Source organism: Talpa europaea (genome assembly GCF_964194135.1).
Source record: "Talpa europaea genome assembly, chromosome: 15".
Lineage (NCBI taxonomy): Eukaryota > Metazoa > Chordata > Mammalia > Eulipotyphla > Talpidae > Talpa > Talpa europaea.
This window is the reverse complement of record NC_140083.1, coordinates 38,448,090-38,475,555: the sequence shown is the minus strand read 5'-3', so window position 1 is coordinate 38,475,555 and position 27,466 is coordinate 38,448,090. Positions and strand designations below refer to the sequence as shown.

Sequence of the window (27,466 nt, the reverse complement as noted above, 5' to 3'; positions counted from 1 at the left end):
TTTACATTGATCTTTATCAAGGATAGTGGCCTGTAGTTTTCTTTTTTGTGAGCTATTATTGTTTGGTTTTAGGATCAGGATAATGTTGGCCTTATAGAATGTGTTAGGGAACTTTCCAAAGTCTTCACATTTTTTTTTGAAGAGTTTGAGTTGGATAGATATTATGAAGCAGAAAACAAAGACAGGAAATTCATTGGGCTTTTGTTCTTAGGGAGACTTTTTATTCCTGTTTCAAATTCTGCACTTGTGAATGGACTGTTTAAGTTGTCTATTTCATCCTGGTTCAGTTTTGGAAGGTTCAATGAAACAGTTTTTTCCCTCTTTTCTTCTACATTGTCCAATTTGTTTGAATAGAGTTGTTCACAGTAGGTTCTTGCGATCCTTTGTATTTCTGCAACATCTGTTGTCATTTTCCCCCTTTTATTCTGATTCTTTTAATTTGGATTTTCCCTCTTCTTAGTGAGCTTAGCTCAGGATTTGTCAATTTTATTTGTTTGTCTATTTATGTATTTATTTATTTATAGACCCAACTAGTTAGTTTAGTTCGTTTCACTGATTAGTTTCACTGATCTTTTGAACTCTCTTTGTTCTCCGCTTAATTTATTTCTGCTCCTCTATTATTTCCTTCTTCCTACTTATTCTTGGATTCGCTTGTTCTTCTAATTGTAGAGTTAGACTGCTAGAGATTTTCCTTGTTTTTGTTTTTAAATGTGGGATTTTATTGCTATCTTTTTCCCTTGTACTACCACTTTTAGAGCATCCCATAGGCTCTGGTAGCTTGTCTCTCCGTTTTTGTTGGTTTTCCAAATAATTTTTAATTTCTTCTTTGATTTCATCATTAACCCAGGAGTTATTCAATAACATTTTGTTTATTCTTCACATGTTTTGGCTTATTCTGGGATTCTTTATGTGATTAATTTCTAGTTTTTCACCTCTGTGACCTGAGATGTTGGTATAATATATTTTCTTTTTGCTTTTGAGAAATATTTTTGTCCCAGCATGTGATTTACTCTTGAGAATGTTCCATCTTCATTTGAGAACAATGTGTATTTATTTATTTTGGGATGGAAAACTCTGTAAATATCTGTTTAGTCCATCATGTCTAATACTTCATTTAAGGCCTTTATTTCCTTGTTAACTTTCTGTCTGGATCATCTCTTTGTATGAGTAATATCTTGAGGTCTCTGATAATAACTGTGTTTTTGTCTATATGTTGTTTTAGGTTCGTTGCTAGTTGCTTTACATAACTAGGTGCCCTGTGTTAGGTGGATAAATATTAATGACAGTTATATCTTTTTGATGGATTGTCCTCTTGATCATAATAGAGTGCCTGTCTTTGTACTTGCTTACCTGTTTTTGACTAAAAGTCTAATTTATCAGATACGAGAACAGCAGTTTCTGCTTTTCTCTGAGTTATTGGCTTGATATATTTTGCTTCAACCTTTTACTTTATGTTTGTTTATCTTTAGGTTTTAAATGAGTTTCTTGTAAGCAAAAGTATAGATGGCTGAAACTTTTTAACCAGGTTTGTCATTCAGTGTCTTTTACTTGGTAATTTCAAACCATTCACATTTAGGATGATTACTGATGTATGTGATTTATTTACTGCAATGTGTTTTTGTTTTTTGATTTTTTTTTATTATTTTTTCCCATTTGATTCATTCTGCTCCTTCATTTAGATGACCTCCCCTGGTGATTCTCTCAATTTCTTTATTTCTTTTTCTGTGTGCTTCCATTCTAGATTTTTGCTTAGTGGTTACCACAAAGGTTATAATAAAATTACTCTCTAAAAAGTTCTTTTTTTTAATTTATTTATTTGTTTGTTTGTGTTTTTTTTTTGTTTGTTTGTTTGTTTATACATGTACTGGGTACAGTCAGAAGTGCGGGAGGGTGAGAGAATTCACCAGAGCCAGAGCGGGGAGCAGAGCAGGCAGAAGGACCAAAGTACACTGCTGAGGGGAGCAGCGGGCGGCAGGAGAGGTCTGCGCGCCGTGTGGGACCCTCCTCCGGTGGCCGGGGAGCAGCCAGGGATCGAACCTGCGGTGCAGAGGCTGCGGGCAGCTTTGCAACCCAGCGCTCAACCGCTGCGCCACCGGGAGGCCCTCTAAAAAGTTCTTTATGAGCTGGTATTGATTTTTACTATCACTTAACTGCACAGATTCTGCTCTCTTCTTCCTTTCCTTTAGTGCTTTATTGTTGACTTACAGAATTCTTGTTCATACTTCTGATTTTGTGTTCTTGTTGCTTTATTCAAGATTTTTTTTTTCTTGTAGAAGAATTCATCTCAACATTTCTTGTAGGGTAGGTTTGGTGGTGGTAGACTCCATTATTTTATGTTTGTGTGGGAAAGCTTTTATTTCATCTTCATATTTGAATAATTTTTCAGGACAGAGTATTCTTGGCTGGCAGTATTTGTTATTTAGTATTGTGAACATTTCATTCCATTCTCTTCTTGCTTTGAGGGTGACTGATGCGAAATCCGAGAAGAGCCTGACCTGGATGCCTTTGTATTGTATGTTACTTACTCTGCCCCCGCCACCAGCTTTAATATTTATTTTTGATAATTTAACAATAATGTGTCTTGGTGAAGGATTTTTTGTGTTTAGAAATTTGGGTGTTCTTTCTGCTTCCTGGACATCCTTGCCTATTTCTTTCCTTAGATTGGAATGTTCTTAGCTATTACTTCTTTGAATAGGTCTCTGTACCCTTCTCTCTCTCTTCACCTTCTGGAATATCCATTATCCTCATGTTCCTTCTTTTAATTGAGTCTGATATTTCTCACAGAGTTTCTTCTTTTTTCCTAATTCTTGTTTTTCTCTTTTTCCACTTGTGTGATTTGTACATTTAAGTCTTCTATGTCTGAATTCTTCTGCCAGTTTAATTCTATTTAAAACACTTTCCATATTCATCCTCATTTCATTTAAAATATTTTTTGGTGTTCTCTTAGTATCTTTAATCCCTTTAGTGAAGAACTCTTTCAATTTTTGGATCTCCTTGCTGAGATCTTATATATGTTGTTCTGCATTTGACTGACTTTCAATTTAGCATTTCAAAAATTATTATTTTAAAGTCTCTATTAGATCTCTATTTCTGTAGTCTTTGTATATCTCTCTGGATTTCTAATCCCTTTCTGCTTTTCTACCTTGTATTCAGATGTTTCTTGCTTCCTAGGTGTGTTGCCTTTCTTTTTTCTTTTGCATTTGGGGCACAGTGGCTTTATATTTGTTTCTTTCTTCTCTTTCCACCTTGGTGGGAAGTGAGGGCAGGAGGGAAGGCTTGAGCTTGAATACTTGGCCTCAGTCTTGGCGAGGAGTAAGAGTAGCTCCAGGCTCATGGGTCACCTCTGCCTACTCCAAAGCAAACTCAGTTTAGTGCTTTAGGAATCCTAAATTCCTGCCCTGACATCTTGCTCCTCAGTTCTTCCACCAAGCTTTAGTTACCGAGCAGTGCAGAAGGCCAGGCATATTTTACGGGGCTTGAGCTATGGGACTCAATGGGCCTTGTGGGGGCATTCACTGTGGCCTGTGTACCCTGTGTCACCAAGTAATGGTGGCTACCACTTCTGCCACTGGGTGAGGGACTGTCAGGTGCTGTGACTCACTCACTTGGATCTGCGCATTGCCAGTCTCTGTGGATTAAGCATAGTGCAGCTTCACCTGGAGTCTCTTTCTTATCCTCTCACAATGCTTGAAGGAAATTGGGGGAAGCTTTATTTGGTGATGCTAGGTGCACAACTCCCCATGACCTAGGCCAGTCCAATGCCTGTGCATACACCCTTTCCAAAATGTTCTTCTGTTAAAATTCACTCTGCTTGGCTGAGACACATGTAGTAGTCTCCCAGCTGTTCTGTAAACCTAAGTATCTGCTGCCTAGGCTGCTATCCCTGTAACTTCTCTCCCTCTGTCCTATAGCAAGCCACCATCATCAATTTGGACCCTATGTCGGCAAACCATTGAATCTTCCTTTGAGCAAATATTATTTTGTTAACAGTGTGTTTAGGGGAACAGATGATGCATACCTCTTTATTCCCCCCATGTTGTGGGTGGAGCTCCCATCAGTTTCTTTTGAATTAAAGAAAATTTAATCTGGATTCTAAATTCTCCTAGTAATGTGGCTCAGATGAGTAGCTGAAAATTTTAATACATAAGTTATCTCAAATCACTCACTATCAAATTTATAAACATCTTGAGAGAATAGGTCACGATTTAGGACTTTGGTAAACCCCATTCCCCACCCCAGTGTACCTGGGATGTGGGATATAGGACTTTTGCATATCCTAACTACTTAGCTGTTGGTTAAATAAATGGTTTAATTTGGTAAGTCAAGAACACAGAAGGATTAAGTGAATCAAGTTGATATGAGAATGGTGGCAGAATAATTTTGAACTCCCTTATCACCTGTACATCCTACAAACTATTTTCTGTAGGCCATTTGTGGAACTATGAAACTTTGGATTTTTAAATTTTGCTAAATGAACATGTATTTATTGGGTGATAAAAATATTTTGATATCTTTACTGAATGTGTTAGAAACACTGAACAATTTATTTTAAGAACTTACTTTACAGACATCATCTTTTTATCCCGAAAGTGATCTCTCAATGATAATTTTATTATTTTTTATTTTTTTAAATTTAAATTTTATTTTTATATTCCCCATACAATTATAACCCCCTTATTTTGACTCCATTCCCTCCTTTCCCCGTCCCCCAACCCCCACAGAGTGTCTCTTGTTCATAGTTGTTTGTTGATTTTGATATTTTCTTTCTTATAGTTATTCTTTTTCCTGGTCCCTTATTTAAGTTTTCTAGATTCGTGCTATGAGTGAGACCATCCGGTATTTTTCTTTTTCTTTCTGACTTATTACGCTGAGCATGATCCCTTCTAGCTCCATCCATGTTGCTGCAAATGACATGAGTTTATCTTTTTTGATTGCTGAGTAATATTCCATTGTGTATATGTACCACATCTTCTTGATCCAGTCATCTATTTTTGGGCATTTGGGTTGTTTCCAAAGCTTAGCTATTGTAAATAGTGCTGCTATAAACATAGGGGTGCAGGTGCACTTTGGAATTAATGCTTCTGTGTCCTTTGGGTAAATACCTAGGAGTGGAATTGCTGGATCATATGGAAGCTCTATGTTTAGTAGGTCAGGAAATCTCCACACAGCTCTCCATAGTGGTTGGACCAGTTTGCACTCCCACCAACAGTGCAGGAGAGTTCCTTTTTCTCTGCAGTGACAGTGAAGGCAAAGATCAACAGCTGGGGCTATATCAAATTAAAGAGCTTCTGCACAGCAAAAGAGACAATAACAGGGCCTCCCCGGTGGCGCAGCGGTTGAGCGCTGGGTTGCGAAGCTGCCCGCAGCCTCTGCAGCGCCGGTTCAATTCCCGGCTGCTCCCCGGCCACCAGAGGAGGGTCCCACATGGTGCGCAGACCTCTCCTGCCGCCCGCTGCTCCCCTCAGCAGTGTACTTCGGTCCTTCTGCCTGCTCTGCTCCCTGCTCTGGCTCTGGTGAATTCTCTCACCCTCCCGCGCTTCTGACTGTACCCAGTGCATGTATAAACGAAACAGACGAACAAACAAATAAATAAATAAAACATGCCTCTATAAAAAAAGAAAAAAAAAAATAAAAAAAAAAAATCTTAAAAAAAAAAAAAAAAAAGAGACAATAACAAAAACAAAGAGAAACCCCCACCGACTGGGAGAACATTTTTGCACACAACACTAATGATAAAGGACTGATCACAAAAATCTACAAAGAGCTGATGAGACTCAACAACAACAAAGAAAATAATCCAGTCAAAAAATGGGCAGAAGAGCTAAAAAGAAATTTCTCTGAAGAGGAAATGCAAATGGCCAACAGGCATATGAAAAAATGTTCAACATCATTTGTAATCAGGGAAATGCAAATCAAAACTACCATGAGATACCATCTTACACCAGTGAGAATGGCACATATTAAAAAAAACTAGCAACAATTGTTGGCAAGGTTGTGAAGAAAAAGGAACTCTCAATGATAATTTTATTTATTTATTTATTTATTTATTTATTTATTTATTTAAAAGATTTATTTATTTTATTTTATTTGTACAAGCACTGGGTACAGTCAGAAGCACGGGAGGGTGAGAAAATTCACCAGAGCCAGAGCGGGGAGCAGAGCAGGCAGAAGGACTGAAGCATATTGCTGAGGGAGCAGCGGGCTCAGTGGGCACAGTGGGTGGCAGGAGAGGTGCGCGCCATGTGGGACCCTCCTCCTGTGGCCGGGGAGCAGCTGGGGATCGAACCCGCGCTACAGAGGCTGCGGACAGTTTCACAACCCAGCGCTCAACCGCTGCGCCACCGGGGAGGCCCTAAATGATAATTTTAAAGAATGAATTGGAGGGCCTCCCTGGTGGTGCAAGGGGTTGAGGCGCAGCATATGGAGCTGTCCATAGCCACTGTGGCACTGGTTCTGTCCCTGGCCAGGGAGCTACCCATATGGTGCAGCAGACCTCTCTTGTTTTGCCGCTGCTCCCCTCAGCAGTGTGTTTCAGTCAGTCCACCTGTTCTGTTCCCCACTCTGTTTCTGGTGAATCCTCTCACCCCGGACATCTCTGGCCTATACCCCGGTTCTTGTATGCATAAATAAATAAATAAATCTTTTTTTTTTTAAGAATGAATTGAAATGTAATTCCAAATTTATTTTTGAGAGCCCAAATTTGTCCTGTCCTTTAATAATCCACTCACACCCCAAATAGATACTTTACTCAGTGTCTTCTCAGAATTGCTACTTTTTCTTTTCTTTTTGTTATGTCTAAGTGACTGGGAATGGTGATTATAACCAAGAAAAGGTTGCCACTGGTGGCTGAGGCTCATCTCAAACCTCTTATTCTTTATCAACCTTCTGTTGGGCTACACTTCAAACATCATTTAAAATTTTTTCCTTCCACCTATCTTCCATCTTCTCATAGTCCCTGTGTGACCCTAATCCCAGAAACCTGGGGGCAATTGAAGGATAGGACATCAAAGTGAAAAGATTTGCATTTATTTCCAAATAGGCTTATTTTAATAAACTATTATCATGGTTTGAAATAGGGATTAAGAACAAACCCATTGATTGAGGACATGTACCAGTCATTATACTAAACATTTTAAAGAAAATTATCTCCTTTATTCTCTATAACTTAAAAGGAAAGTCAAAGATCACTCAAAGTGATACTGGCAGTAAGAGGTCAAACTAGGACACAAATTCAGGTCTGTAGGTCTCCAAAGGCACCAGCATCTCAGCTCCTTTATTATGTTAATAATGTCTCCCTGTATGCTAACTGATTATTCTTTTTGCTGAGTAACTCACCATCTGGTATCTATCACTCTCTGGTGCTAATTGTGCTAATTTCCTCATGATGGCCAAGTGACTGTACTTGGGTTTTAAAGTGAAGAAAGTTATGATTAAGGTGTAAGATTTGTGAGGTTTAAGTCACAACTTTCCCCAATTACTGTACATGACTTTGAATAAGCTACTTAACCACTACGTGTCTTAATTTCCTCATTTATGAGATGAGGATAATACCCATGTCACTTGTGAGAGGATTAAATAAGTAATGTTGAAATGATTTGTAAGTAGAAAAAACACTGTAAATGTGAATTGACACTAAAACACTGTAAGGATTGATATTGTCTGGCACCAGCTCGAAGCTTGTCTGGGTTTATGCCAGCAGACAAGAGAAAAGTCAGGTAGTGCTAGGCAGGGCTAACAACTTGGAAGAGACAGCAGCAACATTCAGAGCATCTGTGGCCCTGGTTGGGTGGTGGGCATGGTACATGGGTGGCAGCAGTGGTGGCTTCTGGGCAGCCCCCGGGGTGGCCCCCTCTGGCCCTCTTGAGCAGCCACAGGCCCCTGGCCCTGGCCCTGGCAGCAATAGCAACAGCAGCAGCAACAGCAATGGTAGTAGCAGCAGTCAGTGGTGGCAGAAGCAGCCCCCATAGGCTCTGGTAGCCACTGCAGTCAGTGAGTTGCCCATACCCCCCCAAATCTATTAGTTTTTATAGACAAACTTGACACAGGGCAAAATTTAGGCCTAGGTTATATAAGTATGTTTTCGCGCATGTGAACTATACATTAAGGTTACATATTATTTACTGCTTTCCTGCACATGCAGACTACATTTCAAGGCTGCATGTTATCTGCTAGGCCACCTGTTCTGGAAGGTCATGGAAAAGAACAGCTTGAGAAACTCTGAGAACTTGATGTTTTTTTATGAGCCCAACAGGCATAAATTTCAACTTTCAGAACTAAAGTTCATTAGAGAAAGGGAAGCATGCTAGTTATTTAGAACAGCAGCCAGAAGGTCAATTAGGTAAGAGTAATGCTTTAAAATTCTGGGAAGTTTTGTCTCTTGGGCAATTCATATTCTGGTAGTTACTGCAAACTGGTGTTGATGATAATAAGTAGTAATTTGCTGCAAGGAAGGGGGGGTTGATTTGCTTGTCCAGCATAAGGTAGAGAAATCCAGAATACAATAGATAATTGATAATCCCGCTCTTACAGATTGGTCAGCCTATATCCAGATCATTTTGTGGTTCAGTATAAGACCTCACTTCGAAAGGGATGTGGACAAAATAGACCATGTTCAGAGAAGAGCAGCTGACAGGAGACTCAAAGCCATCCCACTTGAAAAGATAATGGAATAGAACTGAAAATATTTCATGGGGAAAGATAAGTCATAGAACCTTCAAAGTCGTAGCAGCTGGCAAATCTAACTGTCCTTTAGGATTGCAAAATCCAAGTTTCTTCTCTTTCCATAAATTCTGATTTAGTAAGATTGTGGTGGAGCCCAGAATCTGTGTTTTAACCTAATTCTTAATGCTTGGTTACCGTGAGTCTAGATGAGGTTTAAGAAGGTTTGCCTGAGGGTGTTGTCAATAGCAATGTAAAGGAGGGAACAAACCCCACAAATGATTTAATCTTTATAACCTGACTTGGGAGGAAAGATGATAATTGCAGCCTGATAGATTTCAGGTTTTAACCTAAAATTTCAGGTGTATAAATACTCCCCATTGTAAGTTGTATATAGCAATACTAGTTCCTACATAATGCGAGTTCCATTACATCTTAAAATGTGTTCCATGATTCGGAAAAAGATATGCTGTGGATTGGTAAAGCACAGCATTTTTCATTGGATAACACTGAACTAAAATAAGTCGGATTACTGCTTTCACAAAATTAAGGAGTTCACAATACACTAAATGTTCACTGTAGAGCTCTAGGAGTAGAGAACAATTCAGTAAGTAGCATTTTCAATATTTTGGACCACAGAATCTTCTTAATTGAGGGACATACTGTGAGGCTGCTATTGTTAATATACATTGGGAAATGCTAATATAGATAGAGTCTAAATGAGGGCTAAAATTAGATTTGTAGATCTCATGGAAGGGATGACCTAGGCTGTGTGAAATGCTGCAGAGACTCAGAGGAGTAAGAACAATTTCAGTAGAAGTAGTAGTGAAAGTAAGGGTGATGATTTTAGGATACAACCTCATGTTTCCAAACCAACAATTAAAATGAAGAAATGTAGTAAAATACTTAAAATTAGAATAATACCAGAAATCAGTTATCTTAGTTAGACATGAGTGATGAAGCTAAAGGTTTATAATTGGAGGGAAAGCAAACACAAGGGAAAACTTTATTGTTATCTTTTTGCATAAATTGAAGAAAGGTGCAAAATGGGATACAATGTATAGTATTAGGATTAGGGAAATCTAAAGAACAGATAGAATAAGATTTAGAAAAAAAAGATAAAATTTTCTCTTTTGGGACATAGGTAAAAGAAATTTTAGATTAATAATTGTTCACCTGTGAGATAAGTTATAATAATGCATTTTTTTTGTACTAGATTCTTGTGTGTCAAGTATCCTTGGCATAAATAGGAGTAATGCATGGTGTCTCTTATTAGTGTTGCTCTTTCCACTATTTGAATGCTTTACTGTTTTGTCTATCACCAATGAGTAGACAAAGGAAAGAAGAATCAATTAAAGTTAAACCAGGGAAACTATATTTGATTTATCATTCCCTTATTTCGTGATTATGGATTAGCTGGTTGTAACCCATGGTCCCTTCTACTATTTATAATTTATTATCTTGCATTGTACATGGTGCGAACTGTACTTTGGTTCACTCATGTCCTGACCTATTTTTCAGTGGTCATTGTAATTGCAATTTTTCTGCTTTAAGGAAAGTTAACTTTATGCTGCTAGAGATTTGCACATTTTACTTCTATGTACTCACTTTAGTGTTAATGGCGGTTGCATGACTCATAGTCTACATAAGCATAAATTAACTCCAGTACTTCTGTGGTGTGCCCTCTTTGAGATTGCTCTGGAAGACCACCCAGAAGGTGAAATTTACACAAACTGCAAAGGCCCATTCAATTTAAGAAACTAAGCAGTACTGACCAAATTACACCTGCATCCTTCAGTATGAACCAGCAACCCATTTGTTTCTGATTGAGGTTCAATCTGTTGATCTTAAACCATAAAGGGCTTTATGGGCTGAATTATGGCTACTTTAAACAAGATCTCATCCTTCAAATAGAGTGCTTTGCACATAGTGAGCACTCCATAAATGCTCTTGGCTGACTATGACTTAATGAAAGTTCAAATCTTTACGTGAACTTCTTTTCATGGTTTCCAGATTTGAGAGAAGTCTTCTTGAAATTGAATCTTTGTCTTTAGTATTATTTTGCTTTGGGGGTTTGATTGAGTGTAAATTTGCTGACCTTACAAGACACATCTTTTTAGTGATGAATCTTTTTAGGTTATTTGTTGGTCCAGTCTGAGTATAGAATCTAAGCTTTTATCATTTGAATCATGTGGCAGAAACAATTGCTATAAAATCAAATAATAGTTTTAATAAGTTCACCAAAAAAGTGGCAAGTTATGTTTTGCTCTGGGACTGACTCTTTTCTGACATATTTTCACTTGTTTGGGTGCTTTGTTCAGTGTTCCCCACATAGATAATTTTATAACAATGATATATAAAACCAGTAAATGTGGAAGTTTACACAATGTGACAGAAATTTTAAAAATTCCATCATTGGGCAAAAATTTACTTTGGAGATTACTAATATAAACAAATGAAAATAATTAGAAGGTGGAAGATTTGTTATTTTAAGTTGAAGTTTTCTTTGCTTTAAAGGAATATCATCCAGGCCAGTAGTTCTCAAGATCATTTGGAGAACTTAAGTATAGATTTCCAGATTTTTTAATCTGTACTTAAAAAAAAGTTGCTATAATTCAGATAATCATTAGATTATCTTCCAGAATCACTGATTTTGGACTAGGAGCCAGTGATTTAGTAGTAATTTTTGTCTCCCAATTGGGTCAAGAAATACTTTATATCATCACTATAAGGTTGTTCTGTATTTTTCTATTATAACCTAGGCTTTTAGGATCTTTATGGTAAAATAAAAACCTAGAAAATTATTCTTATCTGAGATCCTGTGTAGGACAGTTTAAAGCTTTCCTATTGATACTACGAGCTCACAGGAATAAATCAGGTATTAGTAACAAATCAATATGGAAGTATGATTCAGAAGCAAGTATAGAGTTTGCTTCTCTCATTTCCCCACCCCCGCATACTAAGTCACCGTGTCTATCCAGTAACTTGTGCAAAAACCCTGAGTAATTCTTGGTTATTTTCTTTTCACACTCTTCAGAGGTAACCTACCAACACATTTTGCTCTCTGCACTTTCTAGAATATATTATGAATCTGACTCCTCACCATCTGCTGTGCTTTGCCATCATCTTTGTCACCTGAACCACTATGATCTCTTTACCCTGACTTTAAAATAGACTTTATTTTTTGAAAAGTTTTGGATTCGCAGAAAAATTGAGCAGATTGTTTATACTGTGTTCCCACATACTCACATACTCCCTTGCCCAGTTTATGAACTACTGTTGATGCACTTTTATTAACAAAACTCTGTGCCTTATTCAGATTTTATCTTAGTTTTTATCTAATGTCCTTTGTCTCTTCCAGGATCCTGTCAAGGTACCATATTACATTCAGTCATTATGTTTCCTTAGGCTTCTGTTGACTGTTGACAGTTTCTCAGACTTTCTTATTTTTGATGACCTTTACAGTTTTGAGGAGTATTGGTCAGGTATTTTGTAGAGTGCCCCTCTACTGGGCTTTGTCTGATGTCTTCTCATGATTAGACTAAGGTTATGGGTTTTTGTGATAGAGATCACCACATTATATCAAGAGTACAGATTATTAGCATGACATCACTTTTGATACTGACTGGTCACATGACTGAGGTAGTAGTCTTTGAAAGGAAGTCACTACACACAGCCCACTCTTAATGAAGTGGAAAGTTAAGCTCTCCACCCTTGAGGGAAGAGATTCTACATAAATTATTTTGAAATCTTTTGCAAGAGAGATGTGAGCCTTTTCTCCTATGTATTTGTTTTAACAGTTATTTATATTATATGCATTTATGGATATTTATTTTATATTTTGGGTTAAATTTAAATTTATGTTGTTGCTCATATTGTTCCAGCTTTGACTATTGGGAGCTCTTTTTCTTTGACTTTGGGTTATTCCCCACCTTTAACCTATTCCTATCTATGTAGAGTGTTTTGTTTTCCTTGAACACTTCCTTACTTTCTGGCACTACTTGATGTTCAGATTTATCTTACATATTTCCTGCTCCAGTCCTAAAATCAGCCATTTCTCCAAGAGGCCCTAGTTCCTTTAATTAGAGAATGATATTTAAAAAAAAAAACAAACAAACATGGGCCTCCCTGGTGGCGCAGGCGGTTGAGTGCAGTGCTGTGAAGCTGTCTGCAGCCTCTGCAGTGTGGGTTAGATCCCTGCTGCCTGGGGAGATACCCACATAGTGGGGCAGACCTCTCCTGTCTCGCCTGCTGCTCCCCTCAGCAGTGTATTTCAGTCAATCTGCCTGTTCTGTTTCCCACTCTGTCTCTGGTGAATCCTCTCACCCTCCTGTACATCTGGCATGTACCCCAGTTCTTGTATAAATAAATAAATCTTTAAAAAAAAACCCAAGATCTAGATTGCGCCTGCTGTACTGCTCGGTGGACTCTGGCTTTGGCTGTTGTGGATTGGCTATTGTCTCTCTGTAGTTCATTCGCTACATAACAGGACAGACATTTAAATAGTTTGTTACGTTATAATTTGTTCTTTAAGATGTCTGGTGATTTATCTTTGTATCTTTAAAAATCACAACTCCTTACAATGACTTTTAAAGCTAGACCTCACCTTTAGCTACATCTCTGACTTCCTTTCTCACCATTCTCTTATACACTTCTTTCAAGATACATTTGCTTTTATTTTCCCCTACTTCATCTCCTACCTCTCTCTGCCCCACCCTTCTTCTTCTTCAAGACATCTTGGGTTTTTGCATGTGCCCTTTTCTGTGAAATCTCTACCAAAATTTCCATTTTGCACGCTCATTGCTTGAGGGCTCCTTCTCATTATTTAGAGGTCAGCTTAAATGGCATATCACTGGTCACTTCATGTAAAATAGCTACATTCCAAAACTCGCTAGCTGTTGCCCCTCTAGATTTTACTTGCAGAAGATACTCTATTTCAATCTTTTTTTTTTTTAAGATTTATTTATTTATACAAGCACTGGGTACAGTCAGAAGCATGGGAGGGTGAGAGAATTCACCAGAGCCAGAGCGGGGAGCAGAACAGGCAGAAGGACCGAAGTACACTGCTGAGGGGAGCAGAGGGCAGCAGGAGAGGTCTGTGCTCCATGTGGGATCCTCGCCGGCAGCTGGGGATCGAACTGGCGCTGCAGAGGCTGCGAGCAGCTTCACAGCCCAGCGCTCAACCGCTGTGCCACCAAAGGAGGCCCTCTATTTCAATCTTTATCTGAAATAACTTGGCTTATGTAGTTGTTTACCATTTGACTGTCTTTACCAGAATGTGAGCTCCATGAGAACAGGTACCTCATCTGCCTTACTCCCTGCTGTCGCCCAGAACCTAGAACCTAGCCTATACATAGTGAGTGCTCAATGTGTGTGTTGACTGGATTCATGTAAAATAGAAACAATGACTTTCTCATCCACTTTGCTCTTCAAAGTTCACCCTAGGTTGGGTTTTATTTGTCTCAACTAAAAGTGCTAACAGTTTAAGTGAAATAAAGAATGAACCTAGTATTCTCATAAAAAATAGTTCCTATGCTCAGTTTAATTATTATATTTTATAATCCGGTCATTCTTTTTTTAAAAAAGATTTATTTATTTATTTATATAAGCCTGGATACAGTCAGAAGTGCGGGAGGGTGAAAGTATTCACCAGAGGTGAAGAACAGAACAGGTAGACTGACAAAATACACTGCTGAGGGGAGCAGCGGGCATGGCAGGAGAGGTCTGTTGCGCCGTGTGGGACCCTCACCGGTGGCTGGGGATCGAACCAGCGCTGCAGAGGCTGTGGGCAGCCTCGCAGCCCAGTGCTCAACCGCTGTGCCACCAGGGGAGGCCCAATCTGGTCATTCTTAAGGAAAATTCATTCCTGTAACATTTTCCTGTGCTTCAATCATTATTCATTTTGTTCTCAAAGAAACTTATGTAGTAGCAGGTATTATTATCCTTTACAAATAAAAGCAACCTACCTTGTAAGATTTAGATGACTCTTTTTAGGACTTGGAGAAATAGGGAATAACCTTAAGATTGGAAATTAGATTTTTCTCCAGTTTCTTTATCCTCAAATTATGCTTCCTTTTCTTAATTTTGTGTTATTTTGTTTATGTACAGTCATATCTAGGAAATGAATAGCTTTGGAGAAACATATTCTCTAGACAATCAAACCATTTATTTTAACCTTAAAATTATTAGTTATTTAAAAAAATATCTTATCTAAATGTATATTTCCATGTCTTACTAAATAGCATAATTAAATAATTATACTCATGACTTGTAGATATCATTATTAATATTAGTTGTTAAACTGGGTTATAAAACCATGGTGTGGTTACACCCGGTGAACTCCATGTGGCTTTGCTTATCCCTGGAAAGAATGCCTACAGATAGAGGATGATCCTCCTTTATTTTTTCCTCCATCATTGATATCCTTAGATACTATAGAAGTATCTAGATTCTCCCTCTACATTAGTCAATTCTTGATTACTCTTGTTTGATCTTTTTGTTTTTATGCCTCTAAACTTACAAACTGTCATTTAGCATTAACCTGCTAGGTACTCTATTATTCCATTTCTAATTACAACCTAGAATAGAACTAAAATTTTTTAGGAAAAATAAGAAAACAAATGTTGTGTATAAAAGTGATGGAGGGCAATAAATTTTACTACCTCTCTAGTCTGTCTGCCTTATCCCCCAGAGAGCACATGACAAGTATGTACACAACACTAGTGTTAAAGGACCAGGCAAATCCTTTGGAAACACTCTCCCTCACCAACATGGATAGACAAAGAACCCATTGATCAGGATCTTATGCTGTGTATACTGGTGGTCTCCAGTAATTCCCAGAAGTAGTTTCACAGTGATTAGAATGCAGGTAAGGCACTTTGGCAGAATATGGTTAAAAATAGTGAGGGAGGATAGAAAAATAAAATACTGTACCTAAAATGAGTTAAAGTGGTAACGCTATTGATATTTGTATTCATACCTAATTTCTAGGTTTTGACTTATACTGAAGGCTTGAGTTTCCTAAATATTTGACTGTGAAAGAAATGAAGTGTAGTAGTGGTCGGGCTCACATGACAAAGTACTATAGACTCTGTGGCATATACAACAGAAATTCATTGTTTCACAATTCTAGAGGTAAGAAGGTGAAGGCGGTGTTAGATTCTTCTGAGGCTTCTCTTTTAGACTCGTGGGTGTCTTTTTTTACATCTTTTCCCTTTGTCTTCTCATGGTGTTCCTTTTGTGTGTATGTGAGTGTCCTATCTTATGAGGACACCAGTCATGTTGGATTAGGGCCTACTTGAATGAATTCAATTCAACTTAATTACCTCTATTTACAATAGCTAAGCTTTGGAAACAACCCAAATGCCCAAAAATAGATGACTGGATCAAGAAGATGTGGTACATATACACCATGGAATATTACTCAGCATTCAAAAAAGATAAACACATGCAGTTTTCAGTAACATGGATGGAGCTGGAAGGGATCATGCTCAGCGAAATAAGCCAGAAAGAAAAAGAAAAGTACTGGATGGTATCACTCATAGCAGGAATCTAGAAAACTTAAATAAGGGACCAGGAAAAAGAATAACTATAAGAAAGAAAAAATCAAAATCAACAAACAACTATGAACCAGAGACACTCTACAGGGGGTGGGGGGCGGGGAAAGGAGGGATTGGGGTCAAAATAAGGGGGTTGTAATTGTATGGGGAATATAAAAAATAAAACTTAAATAAAATGTGAAAAAAAATTAATTAATTAAAAAAAACCCCTCTTTTAGAGGAAATGCAAATGGCCAACAGGCATATGAAAAAATGTTCAACATCACTTGTAATCAGGGAAATGCAAATCAAAACTACAATGAGATACCATCTTACACCAGTGAGAATGGCACATATTAAAAAAACTAGCAACAACAAATGTTGGCGAGGATGTGGAGAAAAAGGAACTCTCCTCCATTGCTGGTGGGAGTGCAAACTGATCCATCCACTATGGAGAGCTGTGTGGAGATTTCTTGACCTACTAAAGATAGAACTTCCATATGATCCAGCAATTCCACTCCTAGATATTTACCCAAATGACACAGAAACATTAATTCCAAAGGGCACCTGCACCCCTATGTTTATAGCAGCACTATTTACAATAGCTAAGCTTTGGAAACAACCCAAATGCCCCAAAATCGATGACTGGATCAAGAAGATGTGGTACATATACCCAATGGAATATTACTCAGCAATCCAAAAAGATATACACGTGCAGTTTGCAGCAACATGCATGGAGCTAGAAGGGATCATGCTCAGCAAAATAAGTCAGAAAGAAAAAGAAAAATACCGGATGGTCTCACTCATAGCAGGAATTTAGAAAACCTAAATAAGGGACCAGGAAAAAGACTAATTAATACAAAGTAAAAATCAAAATCAACAAGCAACTATAAACCAGAGACACACTACGAGGGGGTGCGGGGAGAGGAAGGACTAGTGTCAAAATAAGGGGGGGTGCAATTATATGGGGAATATAACCAAAATGAAAATGCATACATTGTGCAAAAATGAAAAATGATGTAAGAATTATATAAAATAAAATATTAAAAAAAACTTTTAATTACAGTCACATTCTGAGGTACTAGGTTTAGAACTTTTTCCTATGAATTTTGGGAGGATGTTCTTTCAGCACATAATGTGAAGGTGTTTTATTCTTTTTTAGTGTTTTTTTTTAGCACTTTGAATTTATTCTCAATAGTTAAAGAATATTTAGTTTAAAAGTTTAAGTATCTCTGTGAATTAGTATGCACAGGAAACAAGTCTTTTTATAATTTTTTATTGGGGTAATAATTCATTATAACATTATGTAAATTTCAGATGTGTATTATTACAAGTCAGCATCTCTATATACCACATGAATTTCACTAGTAAAGGTCCTGTCTTTCACTATATAATTGACCCCTTATGCCCTATTCCCAAGTCCATCTCCCTTCTCTTCTGGTAACCACTAATTTGGTCTTATAGTCTAAAAGTATATTTTTGTTTTATTTAGTTCATTTGTTTTGCTTTTCTAGATCACATTTGAGTGAATTCATACTGTGTTTCTCTTTCTCCATCTGACTTATTTCACTAGGCATATTATCCTCTGGGTCCATCTGAACTGTTGCAAATGACAGGATTTCATCATTTTTTTTTTTTATAGCTTAGTATTCCATTATGTATATATAACACTTCTTTATGCACTCATCTGTTGATAAACACTGAGGTTGTTTCCAGTTCTAGTTATTTTTTTTAGGAAACATGATTGAGTGAAATGATACTGGAATTCAAAGAAGGTAGTTACTAGTATGGGCTGAAGAAAAATTGTAGGACCTGAGAGCCAAAAATGGCCTAAAGATTATCTTTTTTCTTCCAGTCTTATCCAGCTATAGATTTGAGTTCTACAGATGCAAATTTTTATCACCTTCACTCATTTTTCTTTTTTTACTTTCCCTCCCTATTGTCCTTTTTTCCTTCTTAGGAACTACATAAAAATTTGCATAGCTTACCTCTCCACTAGATAATTCGTGGGGCAAGATTGATCTGTTTCAAATTCCTCATTTTACTAGAGTGGATAATGGCACTCAAGTTAGTGATTAGTTCTGGTTTCTTTTTTTTTATTCAAATATTTTATTTTATATAATTTTTACATCTTTTTTCATCTTTGCACAATGTATGCATTTTCATTTTGGTTATATTCCCCATATAATTGCACCCCCCCACACTTATTTTGACACTAGTCCTTCCTTTCCCTGCCCCTCCCTGCTCCCCCCCCCGCCCCCACCGTAGTGTGTCTCTGGTTTATAGTTGCTTGTTGATTTTGATTTTTACTTTGTATTGATTAGTCTTTTCCTGGACTCTTATTTAGGTTTTCTAAATTCCTGCTATGAGTGAGACCATCCGGTATTTTTCTTTTTCTTTCTGATTTATTTTGCTGAGCATGATCCCTTCTAGCTCCATGCATGTTGCTGCAAACTGCATGTGTTTATCTTTTTTGATTGCTGAGTAATATTCCATTGTGTATATGTACTGGTTCTGGTTTCTTAACTAGAATCCAGTTATGATTCTTACTCCAATATACTCTTGAGTACATTGTGACACTCTTTTAGTTGGAGAATTTTAAAGATTTCCTTTCTATATATGTAGTCAGGACATTTATATTATTTTCCATTATCGTTCCCTCTTAGATATTTCTAGTTAATCAGTTATTTTTATTGCTCTCCTCTCTTATTTTTATTATATCATTTTGACATCCATATTGAAATTGTGCCTCAAATAAGATCTCAGTGATAGTCTTTCTTTTTATAATATAGTATTTTTTTTTACTTAGCTAAAATATTGCTAATTATATATGTCTCTTAATATAATTGTTTAGATAAAACCTACCTTTTATTCACCTTTAATATCTGCCAGGGCCTGATCAAGGCACTTTATGGAATCTCACGTAATCTACTTAAAAGATTTAAAAGGTAAATATATTACCACCATTCTATAGATAGTGAAACTGAGACTTAAGTTAACTGAATAAGTAACCGAGACTGAGCATCAACTTTTCTGAAGTTTCATATGATAGAAAGTGCAAGAGCTGGGACTAGACGCTTGTCTATCTTCTTTTACTCCCTTTTCTGCCATTGTTACCTTGCTAACTAATGTTTGCTTACCACGAGTACTTCCAGTATCTAACATAAAGCCAAGTTTCTAAGAGCTCAATCAATATTTGTTGAAAGTTGAAAATGAATATTGCACATGACCTCTAAATATGTTTTTCTATAGTTTTTGCTCTTTCTTTGAATCATTTTTATGTCTCAATTTGGTCTCCCATATATATTAATAATTTTGTAATGAACTTAGACTTCTCTTTGGAACATGATTTATTTTAATATTGGCAAATTTTAAGATGTTTTGGATTGTTTTGATTTGGTAATACTTTTTAAAAATTTATTTTTTTAAAATTTAAAAAAATTTTTTACATCATTGTTCATTTTTAAACAATATTTGCTTCCCCAACCCCCTCAGGTGCAGTCCCCATAGAATTTCCTTCCCCAGTGCACCCATGCACCATCACCTCAGTCCCCTGGGCTCCTCCCTCCCTCCTTCTGATCCCTCTCCCTCCTCCTCCCCTGCAGTATATCTCTGATTTATAACTATTTGTTTTTTCTTTGTTGTGTTTTATACTGTTATTATTTTTTTACACTGATGTCTTATTTGATTCCCCTATATTCCTGCTATAAGTGAAACCATCCAATATTTTTCTTTTTCCTTCAGGCTTATTTCACTGAGCATAATTCCTTCTAGCTCCATCCATGTTGCTGCAGATGGCATGAGTTTATCTTTTTTGATTGCTGAATAATATTCCATTGTGTATTTATGCCACATCTTCTTGATCCAGTCATCTATTTTTGGGCATTTGGGTTGTTTCCAGGTTTTACCTATTGTAAATAGTGCTGTAATAAATATAGGGGTGATTTGGTAATATTTCTTAATCATGCAACTATAAATCTGATTTTCACACAAAAGTGATAAGATCTATAAAACAATTTTTTTGTTAGAAATCACGTTCATCATAGTAGTTGCAATTGTAGCATGATTTCAAAGTGTCTTGGCTGAATTCTTGTTCTTTTGCTCATGATTATCTTGATTTGTAAATTTGTTTTTTATTTATATTAACTAGTTAAAAAATTAAACATGCAATTAAGGGGACCTTTTAGTTCTACCTTTTTCTCAGTTTTTAGTTGTGGTAGCTAACTATATATTTTTACGTTATTTGTATTTATGGCAACAGTATCATCAAAATGTAGTATAAAAGCTGAAGTTTAAACACAGTGAATAGATAGAACTCTACTATGGTAACAATATCAGTTAGGATGCGTTGGATCAAAAGTAATAGAAGTGGCCAGTTAATAGTGACCTAACAATGTCAGGCTTGACTAACTCAGCATGAACATTAGAGAATGTCTGTTCTGACATTGGTATGATATCAGCGTTCTGGGTTCCCTTTTTGTGATTTTTCTTTGCCCTTCCCTCCTGATTGCAAGATTACATGAGCAGTTCTAAGTGTCATATTCTTACATAATAACTTCAAAGACAGTAAACAGAGAGTAAATAGAAAAGGGATCTTCTCTCTAAATCACTACTCCTCTATTAATAGAGAAAACTTTTCCAAGAAGTATTTCCAGCACACATCCTTTTATCTGTCACTGCTCAGACCTGGGTTACATGCTGTTACTGATAAAGGAGAAAATAGGATTGCTACAATTGACTTAGCCTATTAATGATTCATTTGTTGGGTAGACACATTTTTAGCACAAACTGAAATTCTGTTATCAGGGAAAAGGGATACTGACCATTAGGTAGGAAAATTATGTGTCTGGCAAAATTATTAAGCTCTTTTAATGTAATCAAATATTACATGAACAAATGTGGAATTACAACTCTGACAAGTGCAAAGAAGGAGGCTGGTGCTAAAACATAAAGTATAAACTAAAGGGATTTAACCTAGTCTAATCGCTCTTCTTCAGATAATTTATAATTGAGTTAGAATGTGTAGAGAGTTTTAGAGGTTTAGTTTAGTAGGGAAAGAAGTTAAGGGATAGTAAAATAGGTGATGGAGAAGAGATTGGAGCATTTCAAGCAGAGAAAGTGTATTCTGTTTATACAACAGAAAGGAGGCTCGTAAATACTGCTTTTATCAGTAGCCTCTAGTTTGACGAAAGGTTTTGAGTTACTTGTAAGTAAGAAAAAAAAATTCTTAAACTTTTTAGTAGGATCCTGAGACATTGGATTCTTCTGAAAATTGTCCATGCTTTAAGGGGACAACAGGACAGATTACTTGACTTAGAAAATCCTTGTTATGGACTTGCCATATATAATACATTTATAGGCAAAAATCAGTGTGTCACTCCTCCTTTACTCTAATAATTTTCCGCAGTCAGAATCTCTAGTTGACATCAGTTAAAAATAAGAACAGCACCCTTCCTCTTCTCTAGGTTGTCTGAAACCTTTATGAAGACTAACTTCATCAACTTGTTGCTCATACTTACATGATTCCCATTTAAATTTTTTAATACTGTTGAACATTAAAAAGTAGTGTTTTCAGACATCAAAGACATCTTTACAGACACATCACCAAAAGCAGTGATGGTGAAGGCAGAGATAAACAGCTGGGACTACATTAAATTAAAGAGCTTCTGCACAGCAAAAGAGACAATAACAAAAACAAAGAGAAACCCCACCGACTGGGAGAACATTTTTGCACACAACACTAATGATAAAGGACTGATCACAAAAATCTGCAAAGAGCTGATGAGACTCAACAACAACAAAGAAAATAATCCTGTCAAAAAATGGGCAGAAGAGCTAAAAAGAAACTTCTCTGAAGAGGAAATTGGGGAGGGATTGGGGTCAAAATAAGGGAGTTGCAATTGTATGGGGAATATAAAAATAAAATTTATTTTAAAAAATGTAGTGTTTTCAGACATGTGATCTAAAATAGTAGACCACCTTGACCAACAGTAGTCTGGAGTTGTTTCTTCCTCCACCGACACAGCATACCAGTATCAGCAAAGGAGAAACTGCACTTGGAAGAGAACTGAAGACTTGATCAGCATCTCCACAAGGAATTGAGACAGAGACCGCTAGAAAGGGTAGAAAAGTGTGAGAAATGGTTACATCAGGAATGATATCAGGGCCCCAGGAAAGGCACCCACTTTTCCCTGCCCAAATTCCCAGGGCTTTCTTCAGCTCCTTGCCCACTGTAAATAGTGAGTACTGCCTCCTGGAAAAATCACATTGCTGGGCATTGAACTAACTTACCTGGGACTGCTAGTCTCTGGAGGTCCTAAAATGTACATGCCCCTCCAGTATGAACTCCTCGGGTTTCCCTCTGTTCGTAGCAACTGCATGGTGAATGGCACAAGTAAAGAACATTAACTGGTGGGTGGGAGTTGAGCTGACAAACCTGGGGCTATTGTTGGCTAGCTTGCCCTAGATACCAGCACCTCCTTGTCTGGATGTGGTAGCCATCTGGACCGCCAACAACTGTGCTCTCTGCTGCTTCCATGCTGCCTGCCTGCAACTCAGTCCCATAGCTTCTGGGCTAGTCTGCTTATGTCTGACTGTCAGGGAAAAGGAGCTGCCTGCAGTACCTACTGAATCAGAACTAGGCTGCAGTCTAAAGGTCAGTTTCAGTTTGGGGATTCTGGGAAAGGACCACCATTGAATCTGCCTTAACCTGCCTTGAATGGATAGTGATTGCAGATCCCTGTCTCATCTCAGGTCACTGCAGCACAGAGTGAGAATTATGCCGTTAGAAGTTACAGCAGCTACCTCCATATCACCCCCTTAATCCTCCTTTCTCTCACACACATTCAGCCCTCAACATGTAGTCTGGGTTCTTGGATCACCACCTCATGCTGACTCTTAAGTTCCAGTCATCCTGATTGGTAATGAGGTTTTAACCATACCACAGCAGAAAGCATCGAATCTAAGACCAATATCCTAGGCAATACCTTGTGACATGAAAGTCTAATGCAAAACAATCACAGCAGTACTGGGAAGGATAAAAGTCTAGCTTAATCAATAAAAATAATCACAGAGCATCAAACAGAATGAGGAGGCAGAAAAATTCACCCAAATTGATGGATCAGGATAAAATCCTGGGAAAAGTCCCCAGTATCATAGAATTAACCAAATTACTGGAAGACTTCAGAACAACAGTTTTAGTGACATTAGGAGACCAATGGATGAACAACAGGTGTGGAATGTACTGTAGTAGATTGCTAAGGACAGAGAAAGCATGAAAAAGCTCCAAATGGAAGTCTCAGAGAAAAAGGAATATAATAGCTGAACTAAAAAATACAATAAAGGGGCTCAACAGTAGATTCAGTGAGACTGAGGAATGAATCAATGAGATGGGAGACAAGGAAGTGGAAAACATCCAAAAAGATGAACAAAAAGAGAAGAGAATTTAAACAAATAAAGACAGCATAAGAGACTCGTGGAGCAGTATCAAGAGAAACAACATAGGCATCCAAGGGTTTCCAGAGGAGAAGAAAGAGAGAAAGGGGCAGAAACCCTATTTGAAGAAGTGGCAGCTGGGAACTCCTGCATAATGAGGAAGGAAACAGAACCCATCTAGATCCAGGAAGCTCAAAGAGTTCCAAACAAAATAAACCCAAACACATACACCATTACACATTATAATTAAAATGGCAAAAACTAAAGATAGAGAATTTTAAAGCAACTAGAGAAAAGCAATGTGATGGCATCTCATTGTGGTCTTGATTTGCATTTCCCTGATAAGTGATGATGCACGTTTTTTCATGTGCATGTTTGTTGTTTGTATTTCTTAGGAGAAGTCTTAAGTCTTCTGTCCTGTCCTGTCCTGTCCTGTCCTGTCCTGTCCTTTCCTTTCCTTTCCTGACCTGTCCTGTCCTGTCCTTTCCTGTCTGTGTTCTTTGTAGATCTTCACTATCAGTCCCTTGTCAGGTATATGGTGTGCATTTATTTTCCTACATTCAGTAGGCTGTCTTTGCATTTTAGTTATGGTTTCATTCATCTTGCAGAAGTTTTTTAGTTTGCTATAGTCCCAATTATTTATATTTTCTTTTGTTTTCCTTATTGTTGGGGGCAAATTCCTAAAGACATCATTGAACTTATCCATGACGTATTTTGCCTATGTTTTTTCTATGTATTTTATGATTTAAGGCTTTACATGCAAATCTTTAATGCATTTTGAATTGATTATTGTGCATGATGTGAGATCGTGTTCTAATTTCACTCTTTTGCATGCAACTGTCTAGTTTTCCCAATACCATTTATTGAAGAGGCTTTCCTAGCTATGGTCCCTTTGTCATAGACTAACTGTCCATATAGGTGTAGGTTTATTCTGGCCTCTCAATTCTTCCAGTTGGTCTGTGTGTCTGTTTTCTTTACAGTACTAGGCTGTTTTAATTATTACAGCTTTATAATAGAGTTTGAACTCTGGATATGTGATACCTCCACTTTTTTTTTTGTCAGAGTTGCTTTGGTTATTTGGGATCTTTTGTGAGCCATGTGAATTTCGGAACTGTTTCTTCCACTTCTTTGAAAAAATGCCCTTGATATTTTTATTGGAATTGTGTTGAATCTATATATTGCTTTGGATGGGATGGCTGTTTTGACAGTGTTGATTCTTCCAATCCACGAGTGGGGAATATTTTTCCATTTCTTTGTGTCCACATCTATTTAACAATGTCTTACATTTATCTTTGTATACATCTTTTACCTCCTTTATTAGTTTTACTCCTAGGTATTTAATTTTTGGGGGGTGTAATTATAAATGGGATCGCTTTCTTAATTTCTTCTTCTTTGTATATATCTCTTGTTTGTATATAGGAAGACAGTGGAGTTTTGTGTATTGTTTTATACACTCCCACTTTGCAAAACTGATTGTTTCTGTTAGTTTTTCCACTGAGTCTTGAGGGCTCTCCAGGTATATTATCATGTCATGTGAAAATAATGATAGTTTTACTTCTTTCCCAATTTGAATTCCTGTTATATCTTTTTATTGTTTAATTTTTCTAGCAGCTCTTTCTAATACTTTGTTGAATAATAGTGGCAAGAGGGGTCAAAATAAGGGGGGTGCAATTATATGGGGAATATTAAAAAAATAAATAAATCTTAAGAAAAAGAATTGACATCTTGTCTTCTACCAGATCTTAGAGGAAAAGTTTTCAGGTTTTCACCATTGGGAGTGATATTATCTGTGGGTTTATTGTAGATGGTTTTATTGTGGTAAGGTATGATTCTGTTTATCCCCAGTTTTTTAGGGTTTTCATCACAAATGGATGTCTTTGATAGGATTCTGAAGATTTATTCTCTTTCCATGTTGTATTTTCCCCCCAAGGATTCATGTGGCCATTTGTTTGGGTTTCTCCTTCTCCCTATTATTTGGTTTGGGATCCAGCTGCTGTAGATGGGGCTTCTGCTGAGCATGGCTCCTCCCCTCTCAGTAGTCAGGTGTCTCACTGGAATGGGTGGTCAGCTGGTGGGGGTCTCATGGGATGTTGCGAGACTTGGGATTGTTCCTATGCTTCCCTGACACAAATTCAGAACCTCACTGGTCCAAGCAGACAGCTAGTGAGAAAATAAATTCACCTTATTTTCTGAGGCATTTGAGGTCACAGTTAGACCATTCAGGTAGTATTATTTGTTAGTTGGAGAGCTTTGGAGACTATAACTGGGCTTTTGGATTTAGCATTGGGAAACCACTGATTACCCTTAGCAAGGACAGATTGTAGTGGTTCAAAGAGCAAATATATTGTGAGGTCAAGGAAACAATGCATATATTATAGGATATACCTTATCCTTTCAATAAACTTGATTGTGAAGGCAGGGAGAAAGGGGATGACAAAAGTAGGCCAGAGATTTGGAGGGTCTTTATTTAATTCTGGAGTACTTCTATGCTGCAAGGCACCTGTGGAAACCCATTTGTTATAGAAACAGCAGAATGAAGGAAATATTGGTCCATTCTGGTTTTAGGAGTGATGAAAGAATGTATTTTGGGACATAGATAGAGGAATCTTAGAAGCAAGTACACCTCATACGGATAAGAAAGAAATGAGGATGTGAGTGGAGAAATTTCCCTCAACAAACATTGTTGAGTGTAAGCACCAGGCACTTTGTAGGTGTTTTGGCGGGAGATTAAAAGCCTCTTCTAGATAGTGGAAACAAAAAAGAGGGCATGAGGCAAGGCCTTCCTGTACAGGACAGAGGACACTGTACAGGACAGTGAAAAGGAATTAGCACCTGAAACACTGAGGTGGAGACTCTGGTGGACCCAGAGCTTGGAAAAAACTGGATTATAGTGGTGGTTATCAATAACTGTGGTTATAATCATGTCTAGTTTTTGTTTGTTTTTTACAATTATTGATTTTTACATAAGCATCAGGTGAAAGTTAATTTGGGACTATTTCAAGAAAATGAAATTTTATGACAAAGAAAGCTGTTCTTATTTGTCCTTTCCCCTTCCCCTGCTTTGATGACTTTTCTTGAAGCTAATTTGGGTAAAGAAAGCCACCGCACCAAAAGTGCTTTGGTACCCTGGCGTGATTTCAAAGAAATCTCCTTTCCCACTTAGTTAACTACATTTCCCCAGGAAAAAAAAAAAAAAAATCTCTGTCAATGTAACATCCTTTAACAGGACTCCTGCTGGTAGGTTCTTGTATCTTGCTGTGGCAGCTGTGAACATATATACTATTGATTGTTAATGTGTGATATAAACCCGACTGGAACATGCCTACTAATTGGTTTGAGAGCTAGATATAGACAATGCTGTCTTATAGTAGCTTGTGTAGATAGGCCTAGTCATAGGGTTAATTCTGCTTGACAGCACATCAGCAGCATCTTGAGAGTAATTACCCAACAGAAGTTTTCCCACAGCCGAGCTGAGAGCTTCAAAGGCTTCTGAATTTACAACCAGTATTAACCTATATCTGAAACATAATGTTCCCACAAGGGCTCAGATTTTTTTCCTCCCTCTTATTAGATGTATGGGGTTACTAGCTTCATTTACTCTGTGAAAAACAGTGAAAAATTGCTTGGTGTTGATTAACTAGAAATCTTTTTATAATAAGAGGATAATTTTAAATTGGAGATTTTTATTGCTTGATTTTAATAGTGGAACAAGTTAATCAATAGAGATTGGGTGTTTTTTTTAAAAACATAATTTATCCCTTTTCCCTCAAAAACAAGCTTAAAAAGTTAATATCTTTTCCATATTCTGCCATCTTTACAGATAGGTACATATTTAG

General features: G+C 37.2%; 1 protein-coding gene across 2 annotated transcripts in view; it reads left to right on the top strand.

Annotated features, from left to right (window-relative positions):
* Positions 1–27,466, top strand: part of MSRB3 (methionine sulfoxide reductase B3) — a gene marked incomplete at both ends in the record, with an annotated part of 152,584 nt that overhangs the window by 62,444 nt on the left and 62,674 nt on the right. The window lies entirely within an intron of this gene.